This window comes from Ictidomys tridecemlineatus, chromosome 12 (assembly GCF_052094955.1).
Source record: "Ictidomys tridecemlineatus isolate mIctTri1 chromosome 12, mIctTri1.hap1, whole genome shotgun sequence".
Classification (NCBI taxonomy): Eukaryota; Metazoa; Chordata; class Mammalia; order Rodentia; family Sciuridae; genus Ictidomys; species Ictidomys tridecemlineatus.
The window spans coordinates 60,047,062-60,055,265 of NC_135488.1; the positions used below are offsets into that span (position 1 = coordinate 60,047,062).

General features: G+C 41.7%; 1 pseudogene; it reads right to left on the reverse strand.

The window, feature by feature from the left end:
* Positions 1-927: 927 nt before the first annotated feature.
* Positions 928-7,358, reverse strand: LOC144368944 (uncharacterized protein C2orf78 pseudogene; annotated as a pseudogene).
* Positions 7,359-8,204: the final 846 nt, after the last annotated feature.

The following is an 8,204-nucleotide window of genomic DNA, read 5'->3' on the forward strand; positions in this document are numbered from 1 at the left end:
GCTGGAATACATGCCTTCCTCTTTCCCCCATTCCTAGCCTTTACTTCTATTATCCTGGCCAAATTTGAGTTCCTTTCTTCTCATGCAGGCTGTGATCCCCACCACTACCAAAATAGACCACACTTAACAGCCATTCAAACTGAAAATTCCTGTTTATTATCTATTAATCAATTCCATTACATTTCTTTATTCAGTTTTATTAAGTTTGAAAAGTATATTGGAATGAGTACATATTCATATGTCTATGAGGACAAATGTTTGATAGCCAAGTGCTAACACAAGGCCTCTTTATTATCTATTAACCAATTCTATGGAGTTTCTTTATTCAATTTGACTAAACTTTAAAAATATATTAGAATGAATTCATTTGTATCTTTGTATCTACATATTTATAAAATTTGTATCTACACATGTGGAAAACTATGTGATGCCCAAGCAGTACCAGAAAGCATCTTTATTACTTATCTCTCAAAGAATACTATTACATTTCTTTATTCAAGTATACTAAGTCTTAAACATGTATAAGTGAACACTTTTGTATCTATGTACCTCTCTGTATATATATGTGGAAAACTATTTGGTATTCAAATGGCAATATAAAGCCTCTTTATTACTTACCCTCTAATCAATACTATAGCATTTCTTTATTAAACTATATTACCTTTTCAACTCTGAAAAAATTTTCATCTATCTATCTATGTGTATATGAGAAGAGTATTTGGAACCCATGTAGGACCCAAAGGCCTCTTTATTTTCTAACAATGGTACCAGAAGGCCTCTTTATTATGTATTAGTGAATTATATTACATTTATTTGTATAAGTTTATTAAACGTTGAAAGCATCTGAGAATAAATGTGTATCACTCTATCTATATACATGTGGAAAACTATTTGGTCCCTAAGTGGCACCACTGATCTTAGCAGCTCTTACATTATGTAGCCATAGTAGCGAGAAAACTCCATCTCTCTTTCCCTCTCAAGGAAACCCTGCACTCTCCCCAAAGCAGTGTACTTGGCAGCATTCTCACGCTCTTGTTGAGCCTTCTTCTTCATGGCTTCCCGCTCTGGCCTCTGGTGTCTGGTGATGGGAGTTGATACTACTTGCCCAGGAACATTAGGTTTCCTCCATGGAATTGGTTGTAAGGCAAAGTCTTGGAGGAGATATTGGTTTTGAGGCTTGGGTGGTTGTGACTGGGGCTGGGTCCCAACCCTGGGAACGGGTTGCCAATGAAGAGAAGTACAAGATGATGTTTTGTAGGGTGCAGGCCCAGAAGCAGCAGACCGAGGGACACTAGGCTGGGTAGAAGCACTCACACCTGACTGAATGGCATGAGTCAAAACGGGGTGAGCTGGCTTGGCAGGACGCATCCAAGATGGGTTGGCAGTAGCTGGTTGGGATGTGTTGACTGCCATGGGTTGAGCTGAGCTAGCAGGGCCAGGCTGGGCAGGGTAAGACCCAGTGGGTCTCCGTGAGGCCAGAGACTGTGGCCTCCTATTGATTGCTGGTCGAGGTGGAGGTTTCTCCTGGGTCAGAAAAGGCAAAGGTACCAATTTTACCTTCCCAGGTGGTGGAGGCTCATCAATGGATGGAGCAGGACCCTCTCCTTCAGCACCGATATCTGGATTCTGGGCTTTGACTTGTGATTTCTCAGGACCCTTAACCACCAGCCATGGTTTCATAGCTGGGCATGTACGGTTGTCTTGGGTACTGCCTGAGTTTCCCAGGGCCCGGGAGGAAGAGAGCCCAGTTTTCTTATCATTCTTCTTCCCCAGTGCGTGGAAAACCTGCACCGACTCCAACATGTGCATGCCGAGACAGCTCCGAGGCTTTTTAAAGGACTCTTGGCAAAGCTCAGGTTGGTTCCTCTTCCGCTTTAGTTTGGGCACCGTTGGCTTGTCTTCTGCCTCGACTTTGTTGCCTGGCTGCTTCCTCTCCTCGGCTTTCTTGGAGTCGTTTGCTCTGGGTCTCTTGGTCTTTTCTTGCCCATGGCCCTTAGCCTTGCTGTTCCTGCTGGATGCAGCTTTCTGAGCTTTGCTCTTACAGTGCTTGGCCGTGTGCACATTGGCCCTACTGCTGTCTGCATCCCTGTGAGCAACTTCTCCTCCTAATGCACACTCTAGGTCCCTTAGCTGCATTTTGGCCTGAGGAGTTCCATGAGGAGACTCTGAGGCTTTATGTTTTCTGTTCCTCACTGGATCACTAGGACCCATTAAGGCACTTGTGATTTCCTGCCCCTGGCTTTTTCTGTTATTGCAGATGTATGAGAATTCTGGAGGCTGTGGCAGACAAAATGTCTGACTTGGAGGTTGCAATCCCAAGGAAGCCTCCATCCCTAGGGAAGTTTCCATCCCTGCAAAGGAATCAAGGACGATGGTAAGTAGGATGCTCCCCCTTCCCAGCTCCACACCTTTCAGGGGAACCACCAACTGTGGAGAAAGCATTTCTATTAGCTCTTTTTAAGGACCACTGACAGATATCTGTTAAGAGTTGCATATTAGTTACAGGTGATCCCTTGAAGTGTTACTTTTGGGCTGGTTCATCACCATGGCAGCATGGGTTTCCGGTAGAGCACTTGTCTCCTCTGTGGGAAACCCAGAAAAACTCTTTCATGAAGTCTCTCGCTCTCATATAGGGGCCTCTCAATTCTCTCCACTCTCCCCAGAATGTAAGAACACTTAACACCATGACCTAGGAGAGGGTGGAGCTGATGCTCATGAGATCAATGTGAATGGTCGGGGGTTTTGGACTCCTGCTTTGGACAGCATCTCTACATACAGAGGTTAAATCCTGCAGTCAATTAAGGGACAATTAAACTGTCACACCCTGATATGTGTTGATGTATTTTTCTAAACCAAAGTAAAATTAGGGAAATGTATTTATAGTGTGGTTGTGTAGCTGGACTGAGTGCAAAAATAGTGAACAGCCGCTTCCTTCCGTGTGCTCCTAGAGGTCTCTTAAATGCATGGGTGGCCATTACGCTGTGCTGCATGCTTGTCTTACAGAGTCTGAAAATGGGGACTGCTGAACAAGATTGTGGTTAAAATCTCAGCACTTGAATTCTAGGGATGTGTGGACCCACAGTTACCAGCTGAAAACTGGACCCTCCTTTCGAATGGTAATCTCATTCCTTCCCCTTTTTGCTGTTTGTACTCACCTTGAAAATGTGTTTTTTCTATGCTTTGAGTGGACACAGAGTAGTAGGTCACAGGTGTAGGGACTGATGGTAGGACATTTGTGGGCTGAACTTCCTTCAGCACTGTCACCATTTCTGGTTGAGGGGCAGTGGCACTACTTCCTGCATATGGCACAGAGCCATAGGATTGCAGGCAGGGGTCATGTTCTCCAGAGAGCAGAGTCCCCAGAGAGTTTTGATCATAGTAGTAGACCTGGCTTCCTTCTTGGTGGGGTAGTGAGAGGCAATGTCCTTGATTTGGAATCTGAGGTAGTGTCACCTGGACGAGCCTACCAGATAGTAGTGGATACCCAGGGATCATGACATTGGCTTTGGAAGTTTTGTCATACTGGAATGTCATAGATAGGGAAGAATCTGCTGTATTCTGGTCAGTGACAGTCATATTAAAGTCCCTGAGTGAGGATGAGCTCTTTTCAGCACTTCCTGGGATATACAACTCAGAAATACTTGGATAGGGGGCAGGTGCCATGGGAGTCTGGTGCTGGCCAGTAACTCCAGACACCATGGCTGTGCTAGCATGTTGATAAAGGTAGGCACTGCCCATGAGTGGCTGGAAGGAGGTGCCACAGGTTGAGGGCAGTAACCATGCTGAAGTGGCAGCTGGAGCAGAGGCTCTGGAGAAGTTGCAGACACTTCCTGTCAGGGAAGCTGCATTGGTCACCACAGGAAGAGACAGCTGCAGAGAATCAGCATTTCCATGTAAAGAAGAATTTTGGAAAAGTTCTGTAGGAAGAAGAGGGTGGTGAAAATATTGATGAGACAGGCAGATTCTTACAATATTTGAGGAACAATATCATCTTAATGTTGTAGTAATCAGGAAGGCCCTCATTCCAATAATCATTGAGAGACCCCAAATCACTCCATTTAGGATGGCTGCAAGCACTCTTCTGATTCCCTGCCTTTTCTCTCAAATTGGGCACAGAAGTCCCAAGTGGTCTGCTTCACATTTGTTCTCTAAAAGCATCCTTCTACCTGTCCTACCTTTCCTTTGAACCTGCACTAGTATTGACTCATGAATTTGCCCTAGAACTGAAGCATTTTCAAACTCAGAGAAAACCCCAACATTACCAGATAGCAAATGAGTACACCAAGGGTCAGGGAAGTGAGATTGACTTGTTCAAAATCAGCAACAGATTATGGAAAGTTTCTCCCTGGCCAGGACTCTTGTTGCAAAGAGCAGAAATGTGGAGATTGAGAAATTTGTTTTCCCCTGTTCATAGAAAATCGTACTGATATCACCACAGTGATCTTTAGTATCTCCTTTTGTTTTTCCAGGTCACATGGTATTTCCTAGAGTTCAGGTTTACCATCCAAATGATAATTTAAGCGTCAATCTTTGCCCTCTTTCAGCCTAACTGCTGATCCTACATGAAAATGACTACCTGAAATTCAGTTTCTCAAGGAATGCTTCTTGAAAGAAATTGAAAGTTTCTGAGCTTCAGGTTACTCATCTTTAGTGTGGTTATAACAATAACAATAGTGATAATTCATCCATAAATAAAAGCGTCATATTACATAAGATTCATGTGAGGGCTGAGGTTATGGCTCAGCGTTAGGGGGCTAACGTTAGGGTTAGCACATGTGAGGCCCTGGGTTCAATCCTCAGCACCACGTAAAAATAAATAAAATAAAAGTATTGTCTTGAACTACAACTGATAAATAGATATTACAAAAAGTTTCCTTTGGAGGGAGTTACAGTATGTTCTGGAAAGATAGAAGCAAAAGTCAAAAACAGCTCAGAACTAAAAGGAATGACTACATAATAATGAACATATCGATATGAGCAAAAGTGAATGTATATCAAATTTGCTAAGAAATGACTTCTGTTATCATGCATACAATATTATGAAAGTGAATGTTTCTCTTTGATTTTAGTGAATATTGTTAATCAAAACAAAGCTCATAATTGAAGGTGAGTTTGAATGCATTCTCAAGCAGTACATATAGACAGAGAAACTATACTAAAAATGTGTGTAATTGTAAGTAAAGTGAACACAAATTTGAAGTAAAGTGAACAGAAATTGAAGTAAAGTAAAGAACAGATGGGTAGCCACGTGGAGAAGGGAAAACTAAAGCTAAAACCCTGGATGAATCTGGGCATGCTGTGCTGGGCCTCTGGTCCCAGCACTCGGGAGCCTGAGGCAGTGGGATTGCAGGAAACCAGGAATTGATAGCCACTGTGGGCAATTCAGGAAGATCCTATCTGAGAAAACAAATAAAATATCCTGGAGATATAGCTTGTGTAGCATGCTTGCCTAGCATGCATGAGACCCTGTGTTCAATCCTCAGAACTGGAGAGAAGAGAAGAAAAGAAGAAAGAAAGAATGAATGAGAGGAAGGAAGGGAGGCATAAGGACCAAGGCAGGGAGGGAAGGAGAGAGAAATGGAGGGAGTGAGGGAAAGAAGAAGGGAATGAGGAAAAAAGGAAGGACGAAAGAAATTTTGTACATACTAGAGAAAAAAACAATAAGTGTAAAGTCATTATTGTTCTTGTTTCTCTTCCTCTAGGGATTACCAACACCAAATAAAAGGCATTAATTCCACTAGGTAGATATTTCAATTGATATAAATACATTTTCTGATAATCCTTTTGGTTATTAAAAAAACAGAAAAAATGCTTTAACAAAATCATAGAAGCCTAGTTTATTATCACATTTAGAGAAAAGTCTTGTTTCTAAAGTCTGAGAAAACCATCACAGTATAATAAAATAACAAATTTAAAACAATTTTTGTCTTTTCTTCTGACATTTTCTTCTCCCTTTTATATTAATACACCCCAGCCCCAAACAATTATTTGAAATGTAGACAAAACAAAAAGTCTTCACATAATTATTTAAATAAACTCGGAATTAGAGATGGGAGCTTGAATTTTTATTCTTATATAGTTCTTTCTTTTGGTTCTTAAATTTAGAAATCATCAATGACTATTTCTATATTGTCTTTTTAGGAAAAGAAAACGTTGTAAAGATGGAAAACAGCTTCACCTTGACAGCTTATATCACAGAAAGGAATGTGTCCTTCTGATGCAGGTTTGGACAAAACATTTTTTAGATATCCCTGTAGTTTAAAAATCAGAACAAAATAGGACATGGAAAATGCCATTTCCCCATCTCTGTCTAGAACCACTTTGCTTGGCATGTTTGGAGGAAGAATCATTTCTAAAACATACTTCTAACATGTTCATGTTCAAACTGTCAACATCATCTGTGTTGAAAGAGGTCATAGAAAAAGTGTAACAGCCAAGTGTGACTTTTCGGATAACCTGCTTACCCCAGTGATACCCTAGTTGAAGTCTTAGTTTCCTTGCTGTTCTGTTAAGCTAAACATTCTCTAAACCAGCCTCTGGGACGATTCACTCTATGCTGTCTGTTGGTTTAAATAAGATCTTTGCTTTTCTTCCACATCCATCTTAACCAACCTCTTTTTCATCGAGAACATCATTCTCTTCATCTCTATAATTCTAACATTTTCTTCTCCTTTATTTTTATATTTTCTTCCTCCACCGAGTTCCTGTTGCCGTGTGCTTAAACAGTCACAAACTTGCTTTCCCAAGAACATCTGCCTCCTTCCAGCCCTGTCCTCGTGCTCCTCTCTCCCTATTTCTTTTTTCACCTAGGTGAAACAGAAAACTCCCAAATATGTGAATGTCCCTTTTATGAACAGCACTAAATTTGAAATACTGAAGTGGAAATCTTGGTGAAGGGAAACTGTTACAGAGGAAACCTCTTGGTTTCCACCCTGCCTAGGTTTTGTCTCTTTCAGTTGAAACAATACAACCATGAAATCTGATTTCATTCTCTATAAACATGCCCCTCAAGATGCAAGAAAAGTAAGGGACCAGAACATGGGCAATCTGTTATCCTCATGTAGCAAATCAGGAAACAGATTTTGTGAGAGAGTCAGATAGTCCAGTTCTATACCTAGTACATGTCAAATTCCAAATGAAATTAGGTGTCCAGATTTCTAGTTCCATCCTTTCCCCTATTATTCTAAGCCCTTTTGACTCCATTAGTAAATTGAGGCAGGTCAAAGTCTAATGAAAAACTTTAAAAAGTTTCTTTACTCACCAGACATGGTCAGAGAAGAGGTCACATCAATTGTAGATACAAAGGATGAGGAGATCACCCCAGAGGATGTGTGGGTGGCTGAGGCTAGAGAATGCATGTTTCCCAGTATGGGGTTCACTGGTCACTGTTTACTGGCCACTCTAATGACTGGTTACTGGTCACTGGTCACTTGCGATGATTCAAATTTGTTTACAACTACATGGCAAGCCTAAGATTCTAGCAGGTGGCAGTAGGTTTGGTGGGAGAATGATGTCACAAACCTGGCCGTTTAAAGGTATGAAGTAGCCAATAGAGTGGTCAGACTCCGAAGGAGAAGGTGGGATTGGGTGGGGGAAATGACAAGAGAGTTGATTGGGTGGAGAAAGTGACAGGAAAGTTATAATAGAAACTCAATGGCTCAGTTCTGGTAGGTGAGCCCTGCAGGAGGGACATAATGGGCTGACCCCATGGCTCCCCTCCCCCAGGCTCTTGTGTTAGGGATATCATCTCTGTGTTCCTCTTAAATGTTCATTAAAATATTATGAATATGTTATAAATTATGCTTCACAGTATAAGAGGTAATAGTGATACGTTACTCTATTAACATATGCCGTTAATATCCCTGGAGATGGAAGACATCTAGTTTGAGCAAGTATAGTGGTTGTGGAACCACAGAAGTTGATTTGATTAGTGAAGTTCCTGCAGTATTCAAGGATTCAGAAAGGGGTTAAAAAGTTGTTTTTTTCCCCCCTAGTTGTAGATGGACCCAATACTTTGATTTTATTAATGGGTCAAGCCCAGTGCCTCATGCGTGCTAGGCGAACATTCTACCACTGAGCCACAATCCCAGCCCTAGGGGGAAGTTCCTTGAGTGCATTTTCTGGGGAATGATGTGGCCCAAGATTCTCTTTAGTTTCTCCTTGATTGATCCCTGCTTTCTTTGGCCTGGGCTGGGCCAGTTTAG